The sequence below is a fragment of the Cornus florida genome, unplaced genomic scaffold (genome assembly GCF_030987335.1).
Source record: "Cornus florida cultivar Cherokee Brave unplaced genomic scaffold, ASM3098733v1 CherokeeBrave_3.0.0_Hap2_Chr07, whole genome shotgun sequence".
NCBI lineage: Eukaryota > Viridiplantae > Streptophyta > Magnoliopsida > Cornales > Cornaceae > Cornus > Cornus florida.
Window position 1 is genome coordinate 84,100,527 of NW_026775577.1, and position 22,994 is coordinate 84,123,520.

Consider the following 22,994-nt stretch of genomic DNA (forward strand, 5'->3'; position numbering starts at 1 on the left):
AAAGAGTTCTAAATAATGTATTATCCAAAGGAAAAGCACATCTTTTATCGTGTCTTAGCCCATTTTTCGTGGAATATATATATATAATCCACGTGACTCATCAAGTCAATTATATAATATAGGATAAAGTGCAAAAAACCCCCCCTAAACTTTGAGAAAATCTACAACTAACCCCTTGAACTACCAAAATTGCAGAAAACTCCCTGAACTATACAAAAAAGTTGCAGATCACCCCATCCGGCCAAGGTCCGGTGAGAATTGGCCGTTAAATTTGGTTGATTTTTTTAAAAATACCATACTGCCCTTAGAAGCATGAAAAGACAAGAGTGCCTTTAATTTCCAACAGTTTGACTCCAATATCCCATCCCAGTCAACAAAGCCAAACATGGCTTTAACCTCGTGATTTCGTCTAGTGGTGGTGCGGCGACGAGGGTTGAGGTCGGAGGAGGGGATAGATCTCCAAGGACGGCGGCTGATTTGGGCAAAGCCATCGTCCTTAAGAAGAGAGGAACGGAGGCCGGACCAGTGCTGGGTCCGATTCCGGGAAGGAGCGGTGGGTCAATTTCTGGAGGGGGAAGCCGCCGCGGAACTGAAGCTCACCGGTAATGGTCTCTGAAACCTTGTCTGCCTTGCCGGTTTGGTCGGTGATAGTCAAAAGCTTCTTATCGAAATTGGAATCTTTGTTAATTAAAGCACTGTTCAAGTGAAGCACCCACCAATCTAAGATGAGCTGTGAGCTTGCGGCGCGGCTTGGCGGGATGGAACGGCAGTGGCTTGTGGCGGTGCTTGGTGGGATGGAACAGCAGCAGAGAACAACGGCTGTGATGGATCCGGCGGGGAAAGGCTGGCGGTGAATTCGGCGATGATGATGAACTCGGCGTTGCCTTCGGTTGTGGGTTCTGTGATTGGGTTGCAATACGTTGTGCTACAGGACTTTTAACTTTTTTTTTTTTTTTTGTTACGGGATTCTGAAATCAACAGGATGGATGCCTTGCGAAGAAAAACTGAAAATAAAATTATATATATTGTAGTAAGTAATATACAAGGAAAGGAAAAATACTTCCCAACTAGAAAGCAATCTGCTTTTTTTTATATCCAGAAATGCTGGTTGTAGACGCGTGGATGTGAGACTTGGGGTCGGAAGAGGGATCTTCTCTAAAGGCACTCGCTGATCTAAAGGTACTGGACCTTCTCTAATAGGATCCTAGATTGTGCAGCTAGCCTTGCAGGTGACTCGAGATTAGCACGGTGAGCCCATGCAAGGAGAACCCAAAGTTCACCGGAAATGAACAAGGTTGCAGTGGTGGCCCATTAGCCGGATTCTGTGATGGAGTAAAAGAGAGAACATTTATCTCTTCGATGTGCTGTCGATCTCCCATTGGCAATTGAGATTTTTGTTGCCACATAAGCAAGTTAATACTAACAATGCTTCAAACGGTGCCTTTTCATTGTAAGGGCAAAAATGTCCTTTATCTTTTCCGGTGACCTGATGGGGTAATATGCAACAAAATGAAAGTTCAGGGTTTTTTTTTCTAGTCCAGGGGGTTAGTTGCAAAACCCCAATAGTCCAGGGGGTTTCTTGTATTTTACCCTATAATATATACAAACACACCTATTAGGTGTATATATACTCGCTATCTGAGAAAAAGACGGAACAAACACCAAGGACGAATAAAAAATTGAATTATAGACTTGAAGATAGAAACAAATATACATATTTGTACGTCTGTATATTGTTCTCAGTGGAGTGTTCTCCAATTTAATGAGTCCGGGGTCGCTAGACTCTTAGACGACTTTTCAATTTACCTACTATTAAAACTCTTAATTTTTATTGTTATTTTATTATTTTGCTTTATCTAACCAATAATTGTGAGAATTAATATAACATTCCATCTTCCCTGTTAGCTTTTATCTTTTCCATCTGTCTTCAACAAATCAACAACCAAGTCATCCAAAATTATTAAAAATTATGGGATAGAATGGCTTCCCGAGTTTCTCAAGAAACTCTTGGTGCCAAAGCTGTTCACAGGAAGCTTCATCCTAATGCTCTTCCAATAGCTCGAAGCACTTCATTTCTGAACACCCAAACACTGGAAAACAATTGCTTTTGGACTCAACAAGCTGTGAGTGGCATTTTAAAAGCTACTTCATATCTCCCGCTTACAATACATTGTGATCTTAAGAATTAAATAAATGGGATAGTAAATACTCGTTTTGTTCCAAAAAAGATGTCCTGTTTGGGGAACCCTGACTCATACCACGGTTTCCCAAACAGGACATCCTTTCTATGACAGAGGTAGTATTTGATTTGAGATTTAAATTAAATAATTAGCTGCTTACTTGTGTGTGTATTCGTGTTCCTATTGTGGCATTTTTTTATGACTTGTAATGTATCGGGTTGTATCTATTTGGGGAGAAAATTTTGCATGCTCACTTGCTACTTGCTATCCCCATCCAATAAAAACATGACATTTTGCTAACTTTCCACGTCAGCTAATAAAAACTTAACTTCGTCTACTTTCTTTTTCAGAATCCCTAACACCATCGAATTTTATTTTTTTATCCTGCCAAACCCAGATTCTTCTATAATATATAAATATAGAGAAATACAAGGGGGTATTGTAATTTTTGTGTAAGATGTACCTCAACATATGGTGGGTGACTGTGGTTGTGATTAGGGCCATAGCTGGGAGTAGGGTTAGTGGCATGAGCTGTGTGAGCTGCTGGTTCGGTGGTCGCCGGTGGATCTGCTGATGGGTCCATATGGAGAGAGAAGACGAAGAGAGAGAGGGGTTTTAGTAGGGATGGCAAATTCTCCATCCCCGCCCTGCCCCCATTTGACCCTTTTATGCAAACGGGGATGGGGATGGGGGTAATTTTTGATAACCCGGCGGGGGCGGGGATGGGGACGGAGACTAAGACGGGCCCCGCCCCACCCCATTTAGGGTGTACATGTACTAAAATACCTTCATATATTATGATATATTACTAAATTATATTGAGTATATGTAGTGATTCCAATTTTCACCAATTTTCATTTTTTGGAATTTTTTTGAGGGTATTTTCGTCATTCCTCGTTTTGCGTGCTGGACACCGTGGAGTGTGCCGGTTGTGTATGAGAGTTGGTTGGGACGTTTCACTGAGTTCAGGGCTCTTTGAAATGTAAGGGTGGTCATTCTGGCATTTTCAGTTTTTCGGATCGGACGGTCCCATGTGGGACCCGCTACCGGAATTGTCGAGTACGAGGGCTTTAGTTGGATCCATTTGCATTATATTTATTTTATTCAATGTGTTTTAAGTAATTGTGAATTAGATGTGTATTTATGTGTGTATGTGGTATAAATTGAAAACAAAAGAAAAGGAAAAATGAAAAGAAAAATGAAGTGGGACCCACCACCCTCCTTAAAGGGGTTAGAGACCACTTTTTGGTCTCTCATTTGCTCTCTTCTCTCGCATCTCTCTTCCTCCTCTTCTTGTTCTTGATTTTTTTTTCTTTTTTTTTTGGTTCCAAATTTCAATTCTTGATCTCTCTCTCAATATTTGGTTTTTTTGAGTGCCGTTTGCGGCAAACTGAAGCTCACGACGAGATCTACGAATTGATCAGAGTAATTTCTTGTTTGGTGCACTCTAGGAGATTTGGGATCTAGGGCACAAATTGGGGCTTTTGGCTTAGATTGAGGTAGGGGTTTTCTAATTCACATTTTCTTGAGCTTTTGTGAATTAATTACCTTAATTTGTGGTTAGCATGGTTATCTTGTAAAAATTTCATGCTATATTATGTATATGTTGTACCAAAGTTGTGATTATGTGTTGTTTGATATATATGATGATGAACCATGTTTAATTGATGATTAATTGTGCTCCTTGTACATTTGTTACTAAAATTCATGACTTGTGTAACGACCCACTCCACCACATGGTATGATATTGTCCGCTTTGGGCTTGAGCCCGCACGGTTTTGCTCTTGAGTTTTACTCCAAAAGGCCTCATATCAATTGGAAATGACACACTTATATATAAGCACTTCACCTTTCCTCTACCCAGGCGATGTGGGACTTGTGCACCCGTGGCTCGCCAGTGTGGTAGCCTGATAGTGTCTCTCGCACCCGCCCACTGCACACCCGCATACAGGGTCATCACAATCCACCCCCTTGGAGGCCCGACGTCCCCGTCGGCATACTTCCGGTTGGGTCAGGCTTTGATACCATTTGTAACGACCCACTCCACCACATGGTATAATATTGCCCGCTTTGGGCCTGAGCCCGCACGGTCTTACTCTTGGGCTTCACCCCAAAAGGCCTCATACCAATTAGAGATGACACACTTACATATAAGGACTTCACCTTTCCCTCTCCTAGGCGATGTGAGACTTGTGCACCCGTAGCTCGCCAGTGTGGTAGCCTGTCAATGTCTCTCGCACCCGCTCACGGCACACCCGCCCATAGGGTCATCACAATCCACCGCCCTTAGAGGCCCGACGTCCTCGTCAGCACACTTCCGGCTGGGTCAGGCTCTGATACCATTTGTAACGACCCACTCCACCACATGGTATGATATTGTCCGCTTTGGGCCTGAACCCGCATGATTTTGCTCTTGGGCTTCACCCCAAAAGGCCTCATACCAATTAGAGATGACACATTTACATATAAGCACTTCACCTTTCCTCTACCCAGGCGATGTGAGACTTGTGCATTCGTAGCTCGCTAGTGTGGTAGCCTGACAGTGTCTCTCGCACCCGCCCACGGCACACCCGTACACAGGGTCATCACAATCCACCCTCCTTGGAGGCTCGACGTCCTTGTCGACACACTTCCAGCTGGGTCAGGCTTTGATACCATTTGTATTATATAAATATATACGTATGTTTAGTATAAAATAAATATGTTTATATATATAAAAAATTTATTAAAGTTATAAAGTTTATATATATATAGGGATATATATTTACGGGTATACATATAAAGTGGTTTTAAGTGCACAGTTTGTTAGAGATTCTAGGGAAACTGGGAAGAAAAAAAAAATAATAAGAACACAGAGCGGCGACGAGAAAGAGGAAGAGAGGAAAGAAAAAAAAAAAAAAAAAAAACAGAGAAGAAGAAAGAGAGAGGCGTAGGCAAGGGACTGCTGTGGGCATTATTCGGAGTAACGATGGCGACCCAAAAGCTGCCGGCGTCAAGGAGAAATCGGAGAAGAAAAGGGGTTTTAATTCGAAATTCATAAAGGCAAGTCTTCGTTCTACTCATCCTCTTTGATTCCGGGTTTGATCCATTTGTAGAATGACTTTAGAGAATTTATATTAGATGGGTTTAATTATATTTGTGCCAAGAATGATTTATAATAGGGATAAAGTAGTGCATATATATGTATATATATAGATATATGAATATGTTGTAAATTCTGATTTATTTATTTATTTATTCCCCTTGTATTCTGTGCTTGTTTATTATTGATTGACTAATATTCCTGATTTTGTGCGCGGACCTGATCGACCCGTGTTCCGAAGTTAGGGGGTATCACAACTTGAAAGTGTGAACTATGCTATGGAAATTTTGTAAATCATGTGATTATGTGTTAGTTAAAATTATATGGAAGAGCATACCTAATTGATGATATTATTTACCTATGGTGTGGAAAATGCTAGATGTTGTGATATGAAAGCATGTTATTTATTTTTTTGAGATTTCCCCAAGGCTTGTTGTATGGAGTTGTTGATTTGTATTGGATGAAAATTATATACATTGGCATGATTGTGTTAGGCATGATGCATTCATGTATTCCATTGGGAAAGAAAAGAGGAAAATGTTTTGAAGAGTAAAAATGGGAACTTGTTTTCTTTGGGAAATTATTTTGAAAAGTGTTGCGAAAACCCGGACGCCTAGGAGGTGCCTAGTGGTCCGTGGTGTTAAAGATGTTTTGAAAAGTGCTGTGAAAACCGGACGCCTAGGAGGCGCCTAGTGGTCCGTGGTATTAATGTAACTTAGAGGGAGGTTGAGCTACCTATGCCATATGACGCCATGGAGGTGCCATGTGGTCAGGGATTGCAAACCAACCCTCTCCTCGTGACGCCATAGAGGTGATATGGGTCGGGTTGCATTAATGATTTGATGCGATGAAATGGTTTTGTTTGGAAATGGGGAGTGACATGAGCATGGCATTGTGCTTCATTGACATACATGGTGTAATTGTGACTTGGATGACAATGGTGTTTATAATGAATGTGGTGGTTATGGTTTACATCCTTGGAGTTGTATGAACCCGTTCACTTGTTTTCTATTCTATACGTGGATTCACGGGGTCACAAAAGGTGTGTCTTAGGCACCTTCTACTGAGCTTTATACTTACCCATTTATTAATAACATTTTTCAAGACACGGTAAAGAAGTGGTGAATGACAGTACACTACCAGCCTAGTAAAGTTGACTGACTTGGACGCCTTTGGGTTCAAAGTGCATATTAACCCTTTTTATTGTAAATATTATTAGAGGACAATTTGTATCAACCACATGGTTGGAAATGGTCTTGAGAACATTCTTTTGTATTTAGTGGTCTCATTATGATTTCAAGACCCACGTAAGGCCTTAAGGCCACATTTTTAATGTATGACGGTTTTGATTAATTTTAATGGTATATTAGACCCATGTATGGCCTCATTTAATTTCATTACTACTTAATTATGTTAGTTTCATCATTATATAGAAGATTTGGGATAGTTTTGGGCTTGTGTAAGGTTACCAAAGGACCAAAGTGGTGCCAAGGAGTAAAAGACTTCAATTTTAGGCTTCAGGGGGTGAATTTGAGGTTCTGGACATCTTGAACCGGTTCAGCACCATTAAACTGGTTCAAGGGGGGTCTTAGGTTCAAGAATGAGCATTCTGCCCATCTTAAACCGGTTCAAGTCCTCCAGTGAGCCATAGTGCCTTAACAGTTTGACAGCTTGGAACATTCGACTTCGGATGGTTATAACTTCTTTGTTCGGAACACAAATAGGGTCATTCTTGAGCCCATTTTTAAGGATTTTAAGTTAGATTTCCAATGAGACCAACCTCATCCTCAAATTCCATTCATGTAAAGATTTATGGTCATTTTAGTGGGATAGTATCAGGATTCCCTTTAAACCGGGAAGGGGTACTTTGGGAAATCATATCCGGTGACTGTGGAACCTCATCGAGCATCATAGAATGACTAGATTTGTTTTTTTAGACCTCATTTGACTAGTTTAAGGATGGATTACCCTCCCATAATGTAAAATGACCATTTTACCTCTGGTGTGTCCTCAGGTTTTTTTAAGGACCTGGTTAGCGATCCGGACCCCGGTTTGGGTCATTACAAAATGGTATCAGAGCTTTAGGTTCAAAAACCTAAGGACGACGGGTTGGGTTGACCTAAGTGGGACTTGAGTTGGGTTGGAAGTATTGATTGTTAAAGTGTTTAATGTTTTGAAAAACATGTTTACTTGTTATTTGTTTACGTGTTTACAAATTTGAAGGCATGCCTATTTGCTAAGTGCTTATGTGCTTAAATGTTAAAATTTGTGTTACATGGCCATGCATGTGAAGTAGTTATATGATCCAACTATGAAGATGAATTGGGAATGGATTTGAAAGCATGTTATACGTGATAAGATGGCAAGTCATGAGCACGGATTGTGCAAGTGTGTAGTATATGAAATGATGATAAGGATGGAAGGGTTGTTTAATTTCATATAATAATTTAATGGACTTATTGTTTAAACTTTTGTGATAGGACACGGTCGTGTCAAGGGTTATGCTTCGGTTATTGTATGTATATATATATGTCTTGTGTATATACCTATATTCTTGTGTGTATATGCGGTTGAGCATGGTATGTTTGTGTAAGTTTTGGCCTGAGTAGACGAGGATCTCGGTTGATCCAGAATTGATGGGTGGCAGTTCTTATCGAACGAATGATTTGGTCTTTTAGCTCGTGGATTGAGTTATTTGGTGTGCAGTCATTTTGATTTTTTTGTTGCATTTGTGCGGTGCTTAGAGCCCGGCGTCAGAATAGGTTTGTATTTCATGGCATGATGCCCTTGTTGGGTGCGAGTTTCATGTATCGGCGAATGGGTTTTTGTGACCGTAAGGGTCAGGTGTGTAAGTAGGAGTTTTGTGGGAGAAGGGTATGACCTCAGGGGGGTTAGTGTTTGTGAAATGGGTCACGGTTTGGTGCGGAGGTTCTTTTCAAACTAGTCATGGTAGGTGTAACAGAGGTTGTTTGAGTCACGAGTGTGGTCTATGGGGTGTAGATTTGTATTGCGGGTGTTTTGGTACGGTCTAGGGAGGTGTGTTGATTATAGTCCGTTGAGAGGTGATTCCCATTCCGGGAAACTGCAAGAGTGTGTCGTGGGTAATTAACTCTTGGTGAGTTGATTTCATAGCTCGGTGGATGAGTAGGGTTGTAGGTTATATCGGTTGTCGAGAGAGCCTTGAGGTGGTGTATAGTGGTTAGTTTTAGCTGTGTAGTGCAGGGTTGCACGATAGAGCAGGTTGTATGAGGTCATTGAGGTGTTTGGTTGTTTGCAAATGAAGTGATTGATGGTAGGTACTGTGTTATCAAACAGATTGAGTTCTAGGATTTGAAAGCTGTGGATTGGAGTTGAATTTTATGTTACTTCTGGAGTATGAGGAGGTAGTGGTTATTGTTTGAAGATCCAAAAAGGTAGACTAATGATAAGAATGTTTTGGGATGAGGGTGATTCCGTAGGCTTAGTTGATTACCCCATTTGATTTTTATCGGGGCCAAGGGTGTTATGAGTAATGGGAATGATGAGAAGTAATGATGTTGAACCTAGTACGTGAAGTTCCATTGTTTAAGCATGTAGATTGCCTTAGGAATAGTGATTCAAGTGGCTGGATAAGCGTTGGTGATTAATTGTATCGTTGATGATTTTAAGGAGACAATTAGGTATTGAAAATTCTGGGTTTTGAGCCTATTTTGTTTTGAGGATTTGTCGACATAGCATTGCCATATGGAGGTTCTTTTCTAGTGGTAAATAGTAGTCATTATGGGGAGTATCGAAAGTAATGCTGATTCTTTTGTTATAGTGGTATTATCTTAAGGATGTGTAAGGAAGAATTCCTTGGTAGTTAATGGTCTGGTGGGATTATAGGTTTGAACTGTTGTTGGAATGAGTGGCAGTAGAGATGTTATGGTGTTATGGTGTGGTGTTTAGTACTGATGAGCGAAATGGTTTAAGGTGTGATCCAAGGGTAGATTACAGTCTACGAGTTGTTCGTTGTGAGTTGTTAGATAGGTGATGGGATTGTGCGCTAATTGAGGGGATTGTGGACGGTTTAGTCATTAGAGTCAGTGAGGACAATGTAACCAGTTAGGCACCTTTTTTTTTTTACGAGTTAGTGGGTTGTTGTGGCTGAGGCTATGGGTCTTGTGTGCACAAGGATCAAGGTAGTGTCGTCTGGAGAGGAAGAGATTGAATTGGTGGTAGAGTGTTATTTTATGGCTTAGAGGTTGTCGGTTGGGAGTGACTGATTCTAGGTAGGACGGGATGCGGTGTTTAAAGAGCTGTGATTGTTTCTAGTGATGGTATGTTGTGAGCGTCGGTGCTCCTGCCTGATTGGTTTTGGTTAGCAGGGGTATCGTGGTGTATTGTATGTGAAGCTTCTATGTTGATAGAGTGTGACGGTCCGTTTGTGGCGAGGTCACCTGGAATCGAGATCGTAGTCCCTTACGTGTACCTAGTTGGTTTTTCACCTTGTGTGTGATGAGTTAGTTCATCTCAGGTGAGATTGGGTGTCAATGGTTGAACGATTGGTGAGCAGAGTGCAACAAGGTATCAGGTGCATTCAGGTGCGAGTTGTTAGTCTCTGGTGAGCGCGGGGTTAGTTCTCATTTCTATTTGTTCTAGTCCTGGCAAGGACGTTGTTTGTTATGAGTCTTGTCCTCTGTTTAGGAGTTGTACACTTCTTTGGGTGGACAGACCTGTGTGTGGTTTGTGACACTGTTAGTGTTCACCGGTAAAGGATTGGTTGAATCGGTCGACTTACTCCCACAGAGGGAGGTGGAATCTTTGGTTTTGTGGTGCTTATTTTGAGAGTGTTCTTGACAGGTGGGGTGTGAGGCACGAGTTGCCGATTAGGGATGGTATGTTTTTGGTATTTAGTACTAGCGGTGATGGCTAGGAAATGTGTCGTGAACGTCAGTTTGAAGATGATTAGGTGATCTGATGTGGGTTATGTACTCGGGGTGTTTTGTAGATGTCTAATTTGAGCAACGCTTTGAGGACAAATGTCAATGTTGCCTTAGAATTACGTGATTAAAGGAATTGAATGTGGGACTCCATTGGAAAATAATGGGATGATTGACTTTAGTTTTGAGGTTTTATGCATGAGATGGTCGTACTGTTTGTTTTAACGAGGTAAGAATTGAATCGAGTGATTTTAGGGAGTTGTTTACATGGTATGGTGTTATGAAAAGATCAGAGATCTTATGAGCTAGTCGATGATTATTGTACTTAGTGTCGTATTACTCTTAGTTTGTTATGGGTTGTGTAATTGAGGAATGATTGAGATTCTTAGTGCTGGTATGTGATTGTATAGTCGTTGTGGTTACGTATAGCGATGGATGGATGGTGAGAGGATCTCATGGTTGTTTTGTGGACTGTGTGCAATTGTGTTTGAGGTTTGGACCTAAGGACAGGAATGATGTCTCTGTCAAGGTTGGATTGAGGATGGGAATGGCCTGGCCAACCATTTCTCCTGAATCAATCCTTCTTTAGCACGATGTTAGGTCAAAGGTCCATGATTGTTTTGAGTTGTCATAAATAGTGAGAGTATGGTATTGGGTGTTGTGTTAGTGTGATGGTGTGGATTCAGGAAGTTGTCTCGGGTGACGAGGTGTGTTAGGTGGGACCAAGTGTCCAATCCGCTTGATTATTAAAGATCTTGTTTTGAGGATTTGAGTCCTGGGCACAGGATAGTACGCTTTATTGGTTTAGTGACTCATGATTGTATAGTTGTTGGGAGATTCGTTATTTAGTTTTCTTGAGGTTGATCAGTATAATAATTGCCGGTTGGTGTGGTTGGTGGTCATTGTATGATTATGTAGTGGTATAGCCATATGTTGGATGGCAAGTGTTGGTTTGATTGAGAGGTGCTGATCTGAGTTTGAGTCTGATTGTGTGTTGGATAGGGCTCTTTGTCTGGGACTTGTGTGTCCTTTAAAGGGATGGGTTAAGATAGGATGTTGTCATGTTCAGGGGTTTTGTGACCATTCTTCTCTCAAGCCTTGTGTAGTAGTGTAGCGGGGACCAGTGTTGGTTTTCAGTCGAGTGTAGAATTCAGCGAGTTTTGTGTATGATGTTGTGAGTGATGAGTACCCTCATAGGGTGGTGATCATTGGGTTTTCTGGCAGCAGAGTGTGATTGCTTGTTGGCACCGGTGTCAAAGGCAATATGGTTGTTGAGTTCTTAGTCTTGGGGTTTTGAGAGGTGTTCTCGGAAAGTGTGTGGCTGTGGCCCTCCTTCTTTTAAGGAGGGTAGATTTTGAGGATGAAATTTATTTAAGGAGGGTAGATTGTAGTGATTCCAATTTTCACCATTTTTCATTTTTTGGAATTTTCTGATTTTTTCTGAGGGTATTTTCGTCATTCATTGTTTTGCGTGCCGGAGACTGTAGAGTGTACCGGTTGTGTCCAAAAGTTGGTTGGGGCATTTCATTGAGTTCATGGCTCTTTGAAATGTAAGGGTGGTCATTCTGGCATTTTTAGTTTTTCTGGCTGGACGGTCCCGTGTGGGATCCGCTACCGGAATCGTCGAGTACGGGGGTTTTAGTTGGATTCATTTGCATCATATTTATTTATTTAATGTGTTTTAAGTAATTGTGAATTAGATGTGTATTTATGTGTGTATGTGGTATAAATTGAAAACAAAAGAAAAGAAAAAATGAAAAGAAAAATGAAGTGGGACCCACTACCCCCCTTAAAGGGGTTAGAGACCACTTTTTAGTCTCTCATTTGCTCTCTTCTCCTGCATCTCTCTTCCTCCTCTTCTTGTTCTTGATTTTTTTTTTTTTTTTTGGTTCCAAATTTCAATTCTTGATCTCTCTCTCAATATATGGTATTTTTCAGTGCCATTTGCAGCAAACTGAAGCTCACGACGAGATCTACGAATTGATTGGAGCAATTTCTTATTTGGTGCACTCTAGGAGATTTGGGATCTAGGGCACAAATTGGGGCTTTTGGCTTAGATTGAGGTAGGGGTTTTCTAATTCACATTTTCTTGAGCTTTTGTGAATTCATTTCCTTAATTTGTGGTTAACATGGTTAATCTTGTAGAAATTTCATGCTATATTATGTATATGTTGCACCAAAGTTGTGACTATGTGTTGTTTGGTATATATGATGATAAACCATATTTAATTGATGATTAATTGTGCTCTTTGTACCTTTGTTACTAAAATTCATGACTTGAAAGTGTGAACTATGCTATAAAAATTTTGTAAATCATGTGATTATGTGTTAATTAAAACTATATAGAAGAGCATGCCTAATTGATGATATTATTTACCTATGGTATGGAAAATGCTAGATGTTGTGATATGGAAGCATGTTATTTATTTTTTTGAGATTTCCCCAAGGCTTGTTGTATGGAGTTATTGATTTGTAAAGGATGGAAATTATATGCATTGGCTTGATTGTGTTAGGCATGATACATTCATGCATTCCATTGAGAAAGAAAAGGGGAAAATGTTTTGAAGAGTAAAAATGGGAACTTGTTTTCTTTGGGAAATTATTTTGAAAAGTATTGCAAAAACCCGGATGCCTAGGAGGTGTCTAGTGGTCCGTGGTGTTAAAGATGTTATGAAAAGCGCTGTGAAAACTGAACCCTCTCCTCGTGACGCCATAGAGGTGCTACGGGTCGGGTTGCATTAATGATTTGATGCGATGGAATGATTTTGTTTGGAAATGGGAAGTGACATGAGCATGGCGTTGCACTTCATTGGCATACATGGTGTAATTGTGACTTGGATGACAATGGTGTTTATAATGAATGTGGTGGTTATAGTTTACATCCCTGGAGTTGTATGACCCCGTTCACTTGTTTTCTATTCTACACGTGGATTCACGGGGTCACAAGAGGTGTGTCTTAGGCACTTTTTACTGAGCTTTATACTCACCCATTTATTAATAACATTTTTCAGGACACGGTAAAGAAGTGGCAAATGACAGTACACCACCAGCTTAGTAAAGTTGACTGACTTGGACGCTTTTGGGTTCGTAGTGCATATTAACCCTTTTTATTGTAAATATTATTAGAGTACAATTTGTATCAACCACATGGTTGGAAATGGTCTTGAGAACATTCTTTTGTATTTAGTGGTCTCATTATGATTTCAAGACCCATGTAAGGCCTTAAGGCCACATTTTTAATGTATGACGGTTTTGATTAATTTTAATGGAATATTTGTAATACCCCTAATTTCAAAAGGATAGTCTTGGTATTTAATTTATTATTTTAATTGAATTTTTAATTATTTAATTGTTTATTTGAATTATTTGAATTACTTATTGAATTTTTAATTATTTAATTGTTTATTTGAATTACTTGAAATACTTGAATTACTTGAATTTTTTGAATTATTTGACTTATGTGAATTAGTTGAGTTATTTGACTTAATTTTAAATTGGTAAGTTGTTTATATGACCTAATTTTTATGTCTTTGCATCACTATTTTAGTTTACTTATTTGTTTTCATTTAATGATTTAGATTAGGGTTCTTTAAGAAATCATGGTTGTAGATGACGTAGGTTTTAATTAAGTTTTTATGGGCCGAGTAGGATTCAGTTTGGGGCTTGAATTAATTTAGGGTTTGGTATAACTCTATAAATATGTAGGATATGTCTGTTTAGGGTTTCAAATAAAAAGAAAATAAAACCTATTCACGTCTGTGGAAGTAGGGAAAGAACAGAGGAGGGATTTCAGTAGGAATCGCAGGAGACCTTAGAAGACGACGTAGAGATTTTGAACAAAAGTCTCAAAGGCAAGTTCTGTCTTAACTCAATCCCTTCGGCTTCATGTTATTTGCATACTCGATTAGTTCCAGGTTTATTTATAACATGTTTTAAAAAATAAATATATGTTATCTGTTTCCATGATTAAGTTTAAGTCGTAATTTTTATACTTGATAAACTGTTTAAACTTGAAACTTTCCTGCATTGTTTTCTATTTAAATCCTTGTTAGTAATTGTAATAATGACTTAAATAAGGGTGGGAAGCTACTGGGATTTAGTTATAGTTTCTAGGAACCTTGGCAGAGAAGTACAGGAGGTGAAAACGACGTCGGAAAAATAAAACACGGAGAAGAGAAGGGAGAGAGCCGGCTCCTTTTGGATTGGAGGTGGCTCCAAGGCCTTTGGAGGTGGCTCCAAGGCACTTGGAGGCGGCTCCAAGTTTTTTTGGAGCCTGCTCCATTATTCTTCTTTCAGTTTTTCTTGTTCTGATAACGTGTTCTTCAGTTTTCAGTGAGGAAGCTTTTTGGTTATTGAATTTCTAAATTTTCTAAGGAGAAGAAATACTGTAGTGGAGGTTTTAGAGGTTGTCCAGAGTAGGATTAAAGTCTCAAGGGATAGAATAATACAGATTTAAACCTCGAGTTTTAATCGTTAAAACTGTATAGATTTCTTATGTGCTTTGCAGACCTGTTTGTATTCGGACATTTATATTTCTTAATTATATTAGAAATTTCTATGAGAGCTTGTCCACTGCTAATTACGTATTCATGGAATGGAAATACATGCTAGAAATCTATAATTTGCTAAAGATTAATTGATGGTCAAATTGTAAAATTTAATGCATCAATTTGTTGGACAGGAGATTAAAGGTATGATAAATTGCCTAAATTTATTATACAGGTTAAGGAATTAAGTAACCTAATATTTATTTAGGCTCTGTTAATTATGAATATTGGGAATAGATTTATATTTACAGATACAGTCCTGTGTGATCTAGCATTGGCTTCTGTGATGTGATTTCAAGTAATGGCTTTTGTATAGTGGTTTTATTTAAGCATTTTTGTTAATATACTCTAATATGCTTAGTATGGAATTATTGATATTGATATTTATATTGTCAATGCTTTATCAACTATTGGTTTTATTTAAACATGTTTGTTAATATACTCTAATATGCTTAGTATGGAATTGTTGATATTGATATTCGTACTGGTAATGCTTTATCAACTGTTGGATGGATGGGATTGTATGCACCAGTATGGGACGATGTCATACTGGGTTTGGATTAGCTCAATTTGCTAAGTCCAACCTATTTTGGAATAAGGGTACGGGTTGTTAAATAAAATCCTCCTTATATATATGAGTCGGTGCGGTTGAATACGCCGGACGACTTACTGGATTTCTTATGGATGGTTAGGAATGGAGTTTAGATATATGTTTATGATACCGCGATGTGAGCTTGAGTCTCAGCGTCGACAGTGCATATATGCAATAGGATGCATAGCTGGCTGTGAGGGTTGAGGTATACCCTGTTTAGGCTTAGGTACTCATGTCCACTCAGGTGCGCTTTGCGTGATACCTTCTATTCAGGTTGAGACCCTCTTCATAGTCTAGCGAGAGTCCAGTAGTGTGGATATATTTATGTACGGATTATTAGTTATTGTTGAACTATTTAGTATGTACATGCGTATCGAGTCTCTGCTTAGATTGTAGTAGGATAGAACTTGTTCGTGAGCCTGACCCACTTCTATTTTTTAGGTGTACGTCAGTTCCAGTCTTGAGTTTGTTCGTGCTGAGCAGAGATGGTCACTCATTCTTCCGACGACGTAAGATCTCTCTCCATAATTTAATTATGGATTCTTTCTAGATTTGTTTCGATTTATTTTTATTTATTAGGGGTCCACTGGATGGATTCCTGAGCTGTACCATTGGAGGTTTTGGAGATGGATTATTAAATCTTTATTAATTGGGATTTTAAGAATTTATTTTCTAAAAAAATTTATATTTTAGATTTCTTTCAGCTCATTATATTATTTCTTTTAATCACTTTGTATTCCGTGTTCGTTTTAAAATATTAATTGTTTGATATTTCCCTCAGGTTTGGGCCTGGGTCTGATCAACCCGTGTCTCAGATCCGAGGGGTATCACAGTTGGAATCAGACCACTCCAAGTTCAAGTGTCTCTAGGGTGTTTCATATTAAGACTTCCGCATAGCGTTATCTCTTGAATAGAGCTTAAGTTTAGGATTCGTTGTATTCTATACGGTCCTAGTAAATGGTACTGATGTCTGTCTTTCTGTGTTAATAGATGGATAACTCTAGAAGAGGACAGAACATACAAGTAACTCGAAAGGAAAGGAGAGCAGCACGTAGGCAACAATATCTCCTACGGCGTTAGCAGAGGGAGGAAGAGTAGCAAATGCTTGGGTTTTAGGATGACATGGGTCAGTTTTAGGAGGAACAGGAGAATGTTCAACAGACTCAGGACCAGGTCAGAGATCCAGAGATTCCTCCTCACCTCAATGACCTTGTTGCTCGGGCTATAGAAGCTGGGGTAACAGCTGCACTTCAGAATCAACCACCGGTTCAGCAGGCACCTGTACCAGCACCAGTGGTTCAGACGGACTCTTGGGAAAAGGCTAGGAGCTCTTTCACAAAGGGGAGTCCACTTGTGTTTTCAGGCTCCACCGATGCGAGAGCAGCTCATCAGTGGAAACATGACATTGAGCATCATTTTTATTTGGTTCAGTGTACGGAGGTTTAGAAGCAGATGCTTGCTACCTTCAAGCTAGTTGGAGATGCACTACAGTGGTGGGAGTCAGTTACCAGCGCAGAGGAGAGGATGTCATTGACCTATGATTAGTTCAGTGCATGCTTTGATGAGAAGTACTTCTCTTATGAGTCAGGGCAGCCATAAAGACTGAGTTTTTAAATTTGCAGCAAGGGAACATGACAGTGGCAGAGTATGAGCAGCAGTTCAAGCGCTTGTCTCTTTTTGCACCGGAGGAGGTGAATACAGAGGAGAAGAAGCGCAATAATTTTGTTAAGTGATTGATGTGATCTATCAAGCGAGCTATTACAGGTAGTCCAGCTTATACTACATAGCTCAGGTGGTAGACGCCGCTCTACAGCAGTATCAGTTGACCGTGGACTTTAGACAGGCTCGTGGTAAGAAGCGGGGTGATAAAGACTCTGCTAATCAGTCAGCTGAAAAGGGTAACGACAATGGTCACCGACAGAATGACAAGGGAAAGTTCTAGGGACAACAGCCTTGGAAGAAGTATAAGGGTGGTTCAGATGCTCACAGGAATGGGGCACCTATTCAGAGGCAGCAGAATGGGGGACCACAGACAGGATAGGGTCAGCCACAGGCTAACCAAGGCAGTGTCCTAAAGCAGGACAGGGACAGGGACAACATATGCAGCTGGGACAGAGGGCGCCGGTGCCTTTACCAGCTCCACAGGTTCCACGGATTCAGGGACAGACACATCTGGCTTTACCGGCACCGTTGCAGACTCAAGGACAGGCACAACAACAGTTGCACTATGGTAGGGTGTACAACCCCATGCCACAGGATGTTCAGGCACCTCAGGCTATTGAGGGTAAGGTTCCTATTCATGGTTTGCATGGACGTGTTTTATTTGGTACGGGTGCTACACACTCATTTGTAGCTAGGACTTTTGTTGCTTTATCTGGGATGAGGACGAGGGTATGCACTAGACCACAGGGTATTTCTACATCGTTGGGCGATACTGCCATTTTACATGAGAGTGATGGGCCTGTGACACTAGATATTGGTAGACTCAGATTTCTAACCAATCTATCGGTCCTGGACATACACACTTATGATGTGATACTTGGGATGGATTGGTTATCTCACTACCATGCCCAAGTTAATTACTTTGATAGGTCTATTGTATTCACTATACCTGGTTAGGATATGTATGTTGTAGCTATGCCACGTTCTAATGGGGGCTGTAGCACGTATTTCTTCCATGTGGAGGAGGAAACAGAGGAGGAGGTTACTGTATCATTGGATCGTATATCGATTGTACAGGACTTTCCGGATATATTTTAGGAGATTCCAGGGTTGCCACCTAGTCATGAGATCGACTTTGTGATTGACTTAGCTCCAGGAACTATGCCTATTGTTAAGGCACCGTATAGGATGGCACTAGTAGAGATGAGATAGCTGAGGGATCAGATTCAGCAATTACCAGTAGAGATGAGAGAGTTGAGGGATCAGATTCAGCAATTACTCAGCCAAGGTTTCATTCATAGGAGTACATCACCCTGGGGAGCACCGGTTCTGTTTGTGAAGAAGAAGGATGGTTCGTTTCGCCTGTGTATTGATTACAGGGAGTTGAACAAGGTTACTATTCGTAACAAGTATCCGCTACCTAGGATTGATGATTTGTTTGATCAGTTAAAGGGTGCCACATATTTCTCCAAGATTGATCTGCGTTCTGGGTATCATTAACTGAGGGTTAGGGAGCAGGATATTCCTAAGACAACGTTTCTCACAAGATATGGTTCTTATGAGTTTCGTGTTATGCGGTTGGGGACAACTAACGCACCAGCAGTGTTCATGGACTTAATGAACATAGTCTTCCGGGCTTATTTGGATCAGTTTGTCATTGTGTTCATTGATGATATCTTGATCTATTCTAGGTCAGAGCATGATCATGCTAGACATCTTCGCATAGTATTATAGACGCTTCATGAACACCAGTTATTTACCAAGTTCGAGAAGTGTGAATTTTGGCAATGGGAAGTGAAGTTTCTGGGTCACATGGTGTCTGAAAGGGGGATAGCAGTGGATCCAGCCAAGGTTTCAGCTGTGGTTGAGTGGGGACAACCTACTTCACCTACCGAGATTCGGAGTTTGCTCGGTTTGGCGGGATATTATCGAAGGTTCATCCAGGGGTTCTCTAAGATAGCTGGACCACTCACGCACCTAACTAAAAAGGGTGTACAGTTCGTGTGGGATAAACACTGTCAGCGAGCTTTTGATGAGCTAAAGACTAAGTTGACTTCTGCACCAGTTCTGGCTACTCCATAGAGCGGGATTGAGTATCTAGTCTATATAGATGCTTCTTTGCAGGGTCTTGGATGTGTTTTGATGCAGGAGGAGCGATAGATTTCACATGGATCTCAGAAGCTTAAGCCTTATGAGCTTAATTATCCGACACATGATTTGGAATTGGCAGCTGTGGTCTTTGCCTTGCGCATATGGAGGCATTATCTGTTGGGTGAGTCCTTTAGATTATTCAGTGATCACAAGAGTCTGCAGTATTTATTCACTCAGCGGGAGTTGAATATGAGACAGCGCAGATGGTTAGAGTTTGTAAAGGATTATCACTTTTCTATACAGTATCATCCAGGGAAAGCGAATGTGGTGGCAGATGCACTCAGTCGCCGACCTGTTGGTAGTCTTTCTGCCTTATTCACCACTGAGTGGAATGCTTTGAAGAATGTAGATGAGTTGTTGGACATTTTTATGGCTTGCATGGTGGTTACACCTTCCATCATTCGTAAGGTTTTGTAAACAAAACTCACCGATTAGCAGTGTATCGACAAAGTTACAGAGATAGCTTCTGGGGAGGTTCCATTTTACCATGTTGGGACTAACGGAGGCTTGAGGTACAAGGGACACTTAGTGGTACTTTCTGCTGATGATTTGAGGAAGGACGTGATGATGGAGACTCATCATTCTGAGTTTTCGGTTCATCCAGGCGGAGACAAGATGTGTCAGGATATAAAGCGGCAGTTTTGGTGGGCAGGTATGAAGAGGGACATTGCTTTGTTTGTTTCTCAGTGTAGTACTTGTCAGATGGTTAAGATTGATCATCAGAGGCCGCCAGGAGCTCTACAACCCCTACCGACACTGGAGTGGAAATGGGAGAGCATTTCTATGGACTTATAGGAGGGATTGCCCACTTCTTTCAAGGGTCACAATTCCATTTGGGTCATCGTGGATAGGTTGACCAAATTAGCTTATTTCCTACCTATTCGCACTGACTTCACTTAGGAGCAGCTGGCGAGGCTTTACATTTCAGAGATTGTTAAGCTACATGGTATTCCATTGTCTATTATATCGAACCGGGATTCGAACTTTATGTCTAGATTTTAGAAGAGCTTTTAGCAGGTTTTGGGTACAGAGTTGCATCTTAGCACTGCTTATCATCCTCAGATTGATGGACAGACTGAGAGGGTGAATCAAATTATAGAAGATATGTTTCGGTCGTGTGTTCTTGATTTCAAGGGCTACTGGGAGGATTATTTGCCACTTGTGGAGTTTGCTTACAACAATAGTTTCCAGAAGACTATTGGTATGGCACCATTTGAGGCATTATACGTTCGATCGTGTCGATCGTCTGTTTGTTGGCTGGAGGTTGGAGAGAGCAAATTATTGGGTCCTGAGTTTATTAAGGATACTTCTGAGAAGATTGCTCTTATTCGGGATCGCATGCATACTGCTCAGAGTAGGCAAAAGAGTTATGCTGATCAGCATACTCGTGCTTTGGAGTTTAGGGTTAGAGATCAGGTTTTACTCAAAGTGTCGCCTATGAAAGGTGTTATACGCTTTGGGAAGAAAGGAAAGTTGTCACCGCAGTTTGTCGGTCCATTCATAATCACGGATCGCGTTGGAGCTGTTACTTATAGATTAGCACTTCCGGATACTTTGGATCGCATTCACAATGTGTTCCATGTTTCCATGTTGCGAAAATTTCTGCGAGATGAGGATCGGTATCAGCATATCGATATTAGGGAGATTGAGTTGCAGCTGGATGCGACTTATTTGGAGCCACCGTGTCGTATTGTCGGCCGTCGGGATCAGATCCTTTGTAATAAGGTTATCCCTTTAGTTCGTGTTCAGTGGAGTCATCACAATGAGGCTGAGTCCACTTGGACACAGGAGGATGTCATTCGCTCGCAGTTTCCTGAATTATGGGGAGAAGGTAAGAGCGAATTGATTATTCAAAAACCATTAATTCATTAAAACGCCAATTGATTCGTAATTAATTGCTCATAATTATGCAATCAAGATACATAAACATATAAATCCCCAAAGTTAAAAATAATCAAACCATAATACTCAAATTTAGGTTACATCAATGCCTTAAGAAAGGAATTAGCTACTCATGACGATACTAGATATTATCTGTATTATTATCGTCTTCATCGTCACGGATTGCAATTCTCCTCTTGGGATCTTTACCTTTGAAACCCTAAAAGCTTCCACCAATTGAGAAAAAAATAATACTAAGAAGAAGAACTTCTGATTTGTAGCCTTATGCTTCCTTTTAAAGAAGAATTAACTTTTAATAAGGGTAGCATGGGCTTTTAGGTATTCTGGAGTAATCTGGGCCCATCTGGGATGAAAGATAACTTAATTAAGACAAATCTCGCATCTGATAATTCTGACTTTTCTACAGAGGCTTGAGCCTAGAAGTTATGGCTCGAGCCTTTTGGCTTAGGCTTGAGCCTTTTGGGAAAAGGCTCAAACCTTGTGACTTTGGCTCGAGCTCTGGCAACATGGAACTTCCAAAAGTGTCTTTTCATATTCCGACATACGTTGGGTTCGAGCACTTTTGCAAAGGCTCGATCACCTTGAGTTATGACTCGAGCCTTTTTACCTTGGTTGGAATTCTTGCTTTGTCTTGAATTCTGGCTCGAGCCTAAGGAACATAGGCTCGAGCCCTGACACTTGGACTTCTCCAAAATCACCATTTTGACTTTGGACTTGCTTCAAATGACCGACAATGACTCTATAATCTTCAATGTTAGTCTTTTCATCATAAAAGCTCAGTTTTAACCATTTCTTTAGGAAAACAACTAAAAACATGAAATAAACATCAATCAGTATAAAAATGGATAGAAGTATCACTTTAAGTCTTAATATATGCATATTTAGGGGCTCAAATATATAATATTCAGCCCTCATCACACCCCCAAACTTACATATTGGTAGTCCCTTAGCAATATAGAACTAAAAAATCCATTTTTGTTGGAATCACGGTTGCATTTAGCTTATGCAACAAGCCTTTAAACCCTTAGGTTACCCCTAGTGGATGAGTTATAGTCTCTTGAGGGTTTCCAGTGATGGTACCCACAAACATCTCAAATCAGTGCCTTAATTGCACAATAAGCCTATTTAAACTTGTTTTCATATCATAATGTCCCAGCAATGCATCACTCAGTCAAATACAATAAGTATAAGGAACTATACTAAATAGGAAAAATTTCAAACTTCCAATCTCAATATAGTAACCATGGTCCCCACATTTCAATTTAATAACTTATTCAACCATCTCAATCCGCAAAATCCTTTTTAACAGTGAACCTACAATTTTAAATATGTGGCTTACTATCCATATTTATATCTATTCGATGCTATCCCTCAATTCACAAGTAAACTTTTCAAATTCCAATCCCCATGGTATTCACATGTATGTTTTCTTTTCATTAATCACTCATTTTTTTTCAAACAGGGTACTTTTGTGCATTGTTCGGGTCTTTTAAGCTCTCTAAATCACTTATATAACAAGTTTTCAGCCAATGACTCCCAAACCAGTTGGTTTTAGGGCATTAAGTGTTAAAACACCCCTAAGGACTTAATTACTCAAACGATCTAGGCTATAGACCCAAACTTGACCCTTTTTTTTTTGTTTTTTTTGTTTTTTCATTTGTCTCTTTCCCATTGGTGAAATAGCTCTTTTCAACTTCATTGCAACATACTATTTTTTTCTTTCTTTCTAACAAATTTTTTTTATACCTTGGTTCTTAAAATCTTCAAATTCACCTGCTCATCTCAGTTTAACACAAAACAGAACAAGACTTCAAGTTTATACTCCACAGAATGCATGCAAGTGTGAACATATTCAAAGTGAAGTATTTTAGGAATCAAAATCATTAAACAGTAACTATCCTAACAAAGTGGACCACAGGCCACCAACTGATTTTAAAAATTTTTAAAAATTCCCATTTAACATGAATTCAGCATACA